Raw genomic sequence first — 9,634 nt, 5'->3', positions numbered from 1 at the left:
ACCACCCCCCCACTTCAGTGTTAAAAAATACTTCAGAACACAGGAGGGTAACAAAGAAGAAGGTAATGATGGCTTATAATCCTGTGATCCAGGGATAACTAAGGCCATCCTTCAAAACTTTTTCCTGTGTGTATATGAATACATGCGATTTTTCCCCCACAATGAAATAATATTATATATGTTGATTTGTATTTTGCCTTTTTCACTTACTATATTTTGGACATTTCATGCCAACAAATACACATTCATGTCATGTTAATGGCTGTATAGTATTTGATTTTATATTTTGCCATATTCGTTTATTATTTTTTTTCTTTTGGCAGCAAGGAGGAGAAACTCAACAAATTGCTCAGTGCTAGAGTAAGTTGTAACTAAAAACACACTATCCAGGGGTGCCTGGGTGGCTCAGTCGGTTGAGTGCCTAACTCTACTCAGGTTGTGATCTCGCGGTTCTGGGTTCGAGCCCTGTGTCGGGCTCTGTGCTAACAGCTCAGACCCTGGAGCCTGCTTCAGATTCTGTGTCTCCCTCTCTCTCTGTCCCTCCCCCGTTAGTGCTCTCTCTCAAAAATAAAAACATTAAAAAAATTTAAAAAACACTAAAATCATAAAGATTTTTTTTAAATTACAGTAAAATTATAGGTTTATTTGCAACTCAAGCTAGTGCTGGGCTCATCTGAACGCAGACAAGTCTCGAGGAATGTGCAGCATTTTACCTTGTAGTCTAGAATCTGTGAGGGCTATTTGACTACTTTCCAGTGACCCATGTTAAAGTGAGCATTTTATATCTGAGACCAGCTCTCAGTTGATATACTGCTGGTTCCACGCCTGAATGTTTTACTTCCTTGTTATGTTAAAAGGGAGGTAAGCATGCTGTTTGATAACATGGCATAATTAGATTGTTATACCAAATAATAGCCACATCTACACTAGCGTTTTGGCCTGGAATATAAAACAGTACATACCATGGAATAGGGGAATGCTAGAAACCATTACATACAAACTCTTCATTTTGCAAACGAGGAAATGGGGCTGAGAGAGCTGGCTTCTAGAACAGTGTTCTTTTAACTGTTAAGTGTCTTTGTTCTTTTCATTTTTAAGTTTTAAAAATAGCCAGTTCTCCTTTCTGCATGAACTCTTACTGGGAGCACCAGTAAGAGTTGGGCAACATGGGCAAAAGGAGAGCTCCTCTCACTGAAGCAGGGGGAGGGGTGCAGGGTACCTGCTTGGCCTTCTCTTCGTCCCCACATGTGGCCCTGTGGGTTCAAGACGATATATCCAGGGGCGCCTGGGTGGCGCAGTCAGGTAAGCGTCTGACTTTGATTCAGGTCACGATCTTGCAGTTCATGGGTTTGAGCCCTGTGTTGGGTTCTGTGCTGACGGCTTGGAGCCTGGAGCCTGGAGCCTGCTTCCCTCTCTCTCTGCCCCTCCCCCCTCACACTCTGTCTCTCTCTCTTTCAAAAATAAATAAACATTAATAAAAAAAAGACCATATATCCCGATACTTGCTTGGATCTTGAACCCTACATTAGGCTCATTTCAGGTGTCTCCTTTGTCCTGTCCTTCTCTATTTTATGAAGAGTTTTTATGAAAAGGCATCTGATTGGGAGTTATTTTCTCCCTTGTCTGTCAACTATGTCTAACTAGGAGGGGAAGAATAATAATTGGTGTTAAATGCATAGAAGCATTTGTTTCATGCAGACTTAGAGGCCAGAAAAAAAGATATTTTCCCTTGATATTGCTTCAACATCGGAAAATGTTCTGGCGATGAATGTTATGTTATTGATGGTCAAATATATTCGACGAAACATTCATTTTTGCTATTCAGTGGCACTTGGCCACAGAACAGATCACAGTAAGCAGATCACAAAAAATTTACTGTAATTTTAGGGACATTTTTATTCCAACCTTTTATGAAAGGTGAACCATTCTATTACCTAATCCAGTGGCATAAATAAGAATTATTAAAACCCATCTAGATTATTACTTTATTGATGTTTCTCACCTGCACGTCCTATTATATACAATGTTTATCTTGGATGACAATACCTTGCAGCACAAAAAGAAAATTGAAAGCCAGATCTTCTCTAAGAGAAAATCAAGATCATTATGTAAACAGCAGGCGGGTCTCATCCAGAATATGTCACATAAATATCACGCCATGAAACAAGAAATGTAAATTATTGTACATACGCTGTAATGGAAAATTGTATTATACATTAGTGGAGTCACCCATTTATCTAATCACAATCAGTTCCCATAAAATCTCATTTAGGAAAGTTGAATGCAATTCAGGGGAGATGGCCACGGGAATTTCAATCAGGGGAACCTGAGTTTGGATGGAGATCTCACCCAGGCCTGTGAGTCAGCTTTTATTGCTTTCAAATACCTTCCAAATCTCTGGAATTATCTGTATCTGAATGGACCAGCCCCGCCTCACACCTGGGGGGAAGACATGAGACCAGCCAGCATCCATGGCCTTATTTCTAAATCCTGGTTCAAAGACAATGTTCAACCCACAGTGCCATCTAAATGTTTTCTGGGCTTTCCCACTCCTCTCTGACCAGAATGTGGTCACTCACACTCATTCATTTGTTCATAGAGTCTCTTACTCAAGAAATACGTACTCAGCGCCTTAAATGCTTAGGCTTTGTGCCATGAGGTGTGGGTCCAAAGAGACGGAAGCATTGTCCCAGACTTCAAGGTGCCGCCAGTGTAGCGGGGACAATAAAAGTCATCGAACAATCACCAACATATGTGTCATTTCAATGGTGGATGCAAAAGAGGGAGGACAGCGGGTGCTATGGGAATGCAGAACAGATCTGGTCTGTGGACAGCATGATCCAGGAGTGGCTTCGGGTACGGAAGGGACAAATATCAAGCAGAGGGAACACCACATGTGCAGGTCTGGAGGGGAGAAGGAGCTTGCAGCATAAGAAATACTGGGATGAGGCTGGTGTAGCTGGAGCCCAGGGCACGAGGAAGAGAGGTGTGCCAGATGATGGTGGGACGCCGAAGAGGTAGGGAGGGGCTACAGCTGGCAAAGCACTCAAGATTTTGGTTTGTATTGTACAGGCAATTGGAGACCACCGAAACAATTCTTAGGTTTTAGGGGGTGGGGAGATGAGAGCAGAGAAATACACACCCTGATTTGCATTTTAAAAGGTCCCTCAGAGCACAGATGAAGAGCAGAGGACGGAGGCCAGTTTGAAGGCTGTTGTTGCACTGCAGGGGGAATAATGGTAGCTCAGGAAGGATTGATATGGAAGGGACTGGAGACTAGTGAGTGGATTTGAGAGATACTTAAACGTTTTTTTTAAATGTTTATTTATTTTTGAGAGACACAGAGAGACAGAGCACGAGTGGGGGAGGGGGAGGGAGAGAGGGAGACACAGAATCTGAAGCAGGCCCCAGGCTCTGAGCTGTCAGCACACAGCGCCAGGCTTGAACTCATGAACCATGAGATCACGACCTGAGCCAAAGGGACGCTTAACCGACTGAGCAACCCAGGCTCCCCAAGAGATATTTAAAAGTTAAAATTAACAGGGTTGGGGATGGATCGGGTGTTGGGGTGTGGAAAGGCAGGAAGGTATCAGGGATACCTTGTAGGTTTGTGGCTTGAGGATTTGGATGTATGACATTGCCAACCCCCGAGACAGGGAGTGGGGGAGAGCACCGGCAGCCTTAATGTGCCACCCGGTATGCCTTCTTTGCTGTCCTTACTACCATAAACAAATGATAAGCTGTGGACCAGAGCTATTCCCTATAATGATGACAAATGAAGGGGTTGAAGCTACTTCCCAGCAGTCTCTGAGAGAGCACCGTGAATCCCCTTTCTGAATTTATCAACATAAAATGCGTTAATGGATATTAATATTAGGTCATGGTAAATAGGAATTCAGTTGTATTTGAATCTATCACCAACTGCCAGAGTAGCCTCACTGTCATTTCCTTAGATCTTCAATGGATGAAACACAAAGGCTTTTAAAAATTTCCTGTATGTAGTGTCTTGATTATGCATTCTGGTGAGAGAGTATATTTTTGATCCATCGTGAACAATAATCATCATAATACATTATAATTAATGGACAATCCATGGCTGAAGGCCTCTCGGCATTTTAACAGAAAACAACCAACAGAGTAACTTATGATCAAACAAGGCAATGTGCCCAAATAAATAAACCACAGATTTGGTCCATAAATAAACTCCTATACCCAGGACTCCACGTTACAGAAATGCTATATATGAAACTGGCAAAGATTAAAAAGGTAAGTCGAAATTATTCTTACCTGGAAGTATGCTGCAGCCATGCAAGCTAAGTACTAGGATACAGCCTGGACCTTCAGCTATTTTATGTGCATTATCCCTCTGTGCAGACAACACCTATCAGATGGAAGGCTGCCCATCATCTTTGGTTAGCCTCACCGAGAGAAGCATCAATCTGGCAGTTCCCAGCTTACCTTGCAACAAGGATGCAGGCCTGAGAACGAGGCTCCAGCAATCAGATGCACCTGTAGGACGGACTCATCTGAGCCACCTGAGAAAGCTCCTGTGGGTAGAATTTCCATAGCTGCTGGTGTGGTGGGTGGCACAGGTGATCGGCTTTTGGCTTGGCAGAGGCAACAGGGGATTTACCCAAGGGGCTTTTCAGGGTAAATTCCTGGCACAGAGGGAGCACTGGGGGCAGATACAAACGGGGCCCTCTGGTGGTGAGGGAGGCGCCATCAGCATTGGTGAGCCCTCACCTGGCCAGCTGTGGTAGGTGATTTGGGACTTTGGGAAGCTTAGCCTTACACTGCCGCCCCCCACCCCCCACCACTGGTATCCTTCCCCAGCCCTCTCTGGAGAACTGAATTACTTCCACCTAGCTTCAACAACCAGTCACCTGTAACTATATTTGCTTTATCCCTTTCTCCGTGTACGTATATATCTTTTGCTCTCACTTTTGCTGGACCACTTGAAAGCTGTCCACTTCAAAGTTGTTGACCTTCTGACACTTTGCTACTAAACACTTGCAGAGCACATCTCCAAAGCATAAGTTCCCACAGAACCACAATACTGTTATCAAACCTAAGAAAATTCATACTAATTTCATAATGCCATCTGGAATACAGTCTATATTCAAATTCCTCCAGCCTAAGAATATCTTTTATAATGATTGTTTTTTCCAAAACAGGATCCAATCTAGGTTCAGTATTGTAATTGGTGATTATATGTCTTTAGTCTCTTTTGGTCTAAAGTACTTCTAACTTTTAAAAATGTATCCATGATGTTGACTTTTTTGAAGGGTGACATCAGTTGTATCATGGACCTTCCTACGGTCCTGATTCGTCAAACAGTTTCCTCTTTGTGGTGTTTATTTTATTCCTCTCTCTTCTTGTATTGCCTATAAATCCAGAGTTAAGAGTTAGAGTCCTGACTGAATTCAAGTTGACATTTTTTGGCAAGAGTGTTTCACCGGCAGGGCTGTGTGTATCACTGATAGAGTGTTCCACTATCTGTGATACTAAATTTGATCACTTGGTTAGGGTGATCACTGCCAGATCTCCCCATCGTAAATGTATGTCTTTTCCTTTTGCAAATAATCTGGTAATAAGAGACCTACTTTATCTCCTGTGAATATCTTCTTCTTGAAAAACTTTTCATCTTATGATTTTAGTTATCTATTTGATAATGTTTGCCTGACAAGATGCTTTTTCTTCAAGATTTTATTTTTAAGTAATCTCTACTCTCAACATGGGGCTCAAACTTACAACCCCGAGATCAAGAGTTGTGTGCTCTGCTGACCGAGCCAGCCAGGAACCCCTGGCAATACCTTTTCTGAAAACTCCTTTTCTCCTTTACCAGACGAAATTAGTCTCTGTTGCTTATAACTGAGAATTCTGACGTAGTAAGCCACCTCCTATTAGTAAGCAATAGCTTGGAACTGGAAGACCAGAAAGCTAGTATTGGCTCCTTAATGGGATGTGTCACTTTGAGCAAGTGCTTAGTCTTGTGTGTGGCTCTGACAAAACCAGTCCCACTGGTTCTGAATTCAGCCAATTTTTAACTTTCCCCCTGCCATTTCCACGACTCTTCCCATTTACGTCCTTTTCCTCTGGGCCATTTTCACATTCAGGGAGCAGTGGGCAATGGGAAAGGGGAAGGCGAATAGGAGGGGAGAAGGACTGAGGCACTCCACTCCACCCCACACAAGGCTGGCCCAGACAAGCCTAAGAAATCTGACTGCCCCACTTCTCAGTTGCCAGCTGCCTCACAGGATTCAAAGAATGATGCAAGGCCAGCCTTCTCTTTGGAGCACTCACAGATTGGTGGACTACAATGTAGGTAGCTTTTGTTGGATGCTTCCATGTGGGTTTCTCACTTCCATCTGAACCTGTCTTTTCTTCACTGTTAATCTCCTTGCAAGAAATGAAGCCCTGATGCATAGTGGGCACATTTAATGTTATGGAGTGAAGGTTGAATCAATACCAACGTATACACATATAATCACCCATAAATATACACCTTTCCTGGCTATTCTCACACACACACACACACACACACACACACACACACACACACTACTCTCAAAAGACAATGTTTTCACGAGGGGGTATAATCTAGACAGCAGAAGAAACTGAGACACCTAGTGGTCAACTCCGTTGCCTAAATTTCTAGTTGGTCAATCATTTCTCTTCATGATAATGAAGTTCTGTGAAAAAACCTTCATCTAGACCTGGCTTGGAGAAGCATATAGCAGGCACAGCCCATTTAGACCTTAGAATCTCCACTCAGACCACTGCCCACGGGAAGCATTTCTTACACTGTGGCCACTTGGCTGCCTCCAAGCCATGGCACCCCATAGCTGGATCAGTAAATATCAGAGCATCCAAGTCTCCCCGGGCTGGATGGAGGTGACCCCGAAAGTCCTGCGCCTGATTACCAATTCCCGTAGATGCCCTCAGATTTTAGTGTAATTGACGTGTCATGGACTTCATCCTGTGATTTGTTATGGCCTCATTGATTAACGGGGGGCTGACAGAGCCCAGTGTTTCCCTGCTGTTCCCTCTGGCAAGAATGTTTGCTCAGCAAACAACAAGGATGGGGGTAGGGATGCCAGCTCAGAGACTCTGCTTCCCCTCATGTCTCTCTCCCTTCTGGGTATCACAGAATCCGCCAGGGCTGGATTAATATGACAGGGGCTTGAGGATGTGGGCCCCATTACCACTGGTCCCTATAGTTTCCTGGAGGAATTACAGTGGCCTCCTTCAGTTTTACAAGCAACTGGAGGCTTACAAAAATTTGTGAGAAGTTACTGATTGGCTCTCTTAGAAAAAGGCAAAATAAAAATAAAATAAAATAAAATAAAATAAAATAAAATAAAATAAAATAAAATAAAATGCAGCCTGCTGGCGAAAATGAATCGAGGGTGATCAAAGAAGAGTTTTCTCTGGAGAGGTTTATTAACAGGGAAAGGCAGGACTAAACCTGGAACGATGGAAAGATTTTAGTTCTTGATCTGGGTTGTGGTCACACAAGTGCGCATATGTGTATGTGTGTGGTGTGTGTGCGTGTGTGTGTGTGACAGAGAGAGAGAGGGAGAATTCATTGAGACGTACACTTAAGATTTATGCACTTTACTCTGCATATGCTACAGTCTTATTAATTTTGTTATTAAAATATAGCCTGCTGTAATGGAAAGAACACTGCATTCAGGGCCACCTTCCTCTCACTGTTTACATCTTGGCTGTCTTCACTTCTTCAGCAAGGTCTTCACTGACCATCTCCAGAACAGCCCGTCCTCTCCCCTCCACTCTATCCCATTACCTGGTTAATTTTCTTCATTGCGCTTGTCATCATCTGGATATAGCTTATTTATTAATGTACTTATTAGCTGTTTCTCACCACTAGAATATAGATCCTGTGGTGGCAGTTCTTTTCATTGTCCAGTTTCTCGTGGATTCCCCAGGAAATATATGTGGTTTGACAGACTGAGGTAGAGATACTTCAGGTGATATTAGGACTCTGTTGTGGGATGAGTATTACCAAAATAAGGTCAGGAGATCAAGTGATGCTCATAGTAAAGACTCAAGACTGTGGCCAAAGTCAGGTTAGAGTTCACCAGGCCGAGGTCCAACATCCAAGCCAAAAAACAAAGTCGTGGTCAAAATCAGGCATGAATGGTCATCAGGCCAGCTCCAAGGACAACTCAGATGTGCCGGGCCACCAGTGCATAGTCCAGTCTTTGAAAAGCCATTAGACAGATCAGTTTAGGGGTTTGAGCCAACTTCCTGAGGTGAGAATAGACTTGTGGTTCCCAACCAGGACTGTTTTGCTTTCTGGGGATAGCCAGCAATGTCTGGAGACATATTTAGTTGTCACAATTACAGCGAGGGAGGACTACTGTCATGGGGAGGAGGGGCGGGCAGGTAGAGGCCAGAGATGCTGCTACGCATCCCACACTATACAGGGCACCCCCACCCATTATGCACAAGGAAGAATTATCCGGTCCAAAATTTCAATAGTGCCCAGATTGAGAAACCCTTGAAAAGAGGATAGGACAGAGAAATTGGGATCTCAGCTTTAAATATGTACAAATACTGTGCTCTTCCACTGAAGGAGGCAAAGGCCACAGATCTTCCAGAAGGGAAAAATATACCTATCTATAAGCATCCTATCCATACTCTAGTCTATAAAGTATTTTATTTTGTGGCTATCTCTTTCTCCATAAGCACTGGCAGACCAGTGTTTAAACAAGCTGGTATCCCAGAATTTAAAACCTAAAACTAGTTTGAGTTTTCCTCACTGGATGGGCACCTAGCTGCTGGCAGCTGTGTCTGACAACCAGTCATTCTTGGGCTCCAGGCCAATTTCTTTAATGAATCTCTCTAATTTAATTCATATTTCCCCACCTCTCTTTTAAGTACCACCCAGGCTCATCGAGCCTAATATTGGAACCAAACACATTTAATGGCTGTCCCTTCATTAAACATTACAAGCCCTTTAAGGCCTCGGCAGACAGGTGCCCCATTTGATAACCTAGCGCCCTGGCAAAGTCAATAGCCAGTGCCAAGTTCATCCCTCTGTTTCCCATCTTACAGCTGAGGCTGGAGCCTCGTGGGCGAGACAGGCTTTATCACTGGGGAAGCATAAGTTTTCCAGGCCAATGGATTCAGCGCTCTGGCTATATCTCATGCCTTGACACTAGATGTCAGCGAAGGGTAATTGTTGTCTCAATTTAGAGGCCAGCTCAGGTAGCTGCTGGCACCCTTGGTTCATGTTTTATAGCAAAGGTGAAGTATGGCTCCGTTCCCACTGCACACATATATTACAATAAAAGGGGATATCGGTGCCTAGTGTTTTTAAAGGCTAGTCATAAAAGATGAATAACGAGGCAGTTTAAAGCTAAAAGACAGCTGCCAAGCTCAATGGCCATGATGGATGCCGAACACCCAGTGTGGAGAAAACCCATTCCTCCGAGACCACCATCCAAAAAATTAATTACTACAATTCAGCATCTTTAAATGTGCCACTTAATATACTGCTACCATAATTAAATTTCCAGCCCTGTGACCTTGAGACCATTTCCTGAGATAATAAATGAGATCAAGGTTTAATTGATGCGGATGCAAGTAGAAACTGTCCAAGGATGCA

The sequence above is a fragment of the Acinonyx jubatus genome, chromosome B3, assembly GCF_027475565.1.
Source record: "Acinonyx jubatus isolate Ajub_Pintada_27869175 chromosome B3, VMU_Ajub_asm_v1.0, whole genome shotgun sequence".
NCBI lineage: Eukaryota > Metazoa > Chordata > Mammalia > Carnivora > Felidae > Acinonyx > Acinonyx jubatus.
Note: the sequence above shows the minus strand (reverse complement) of the source record.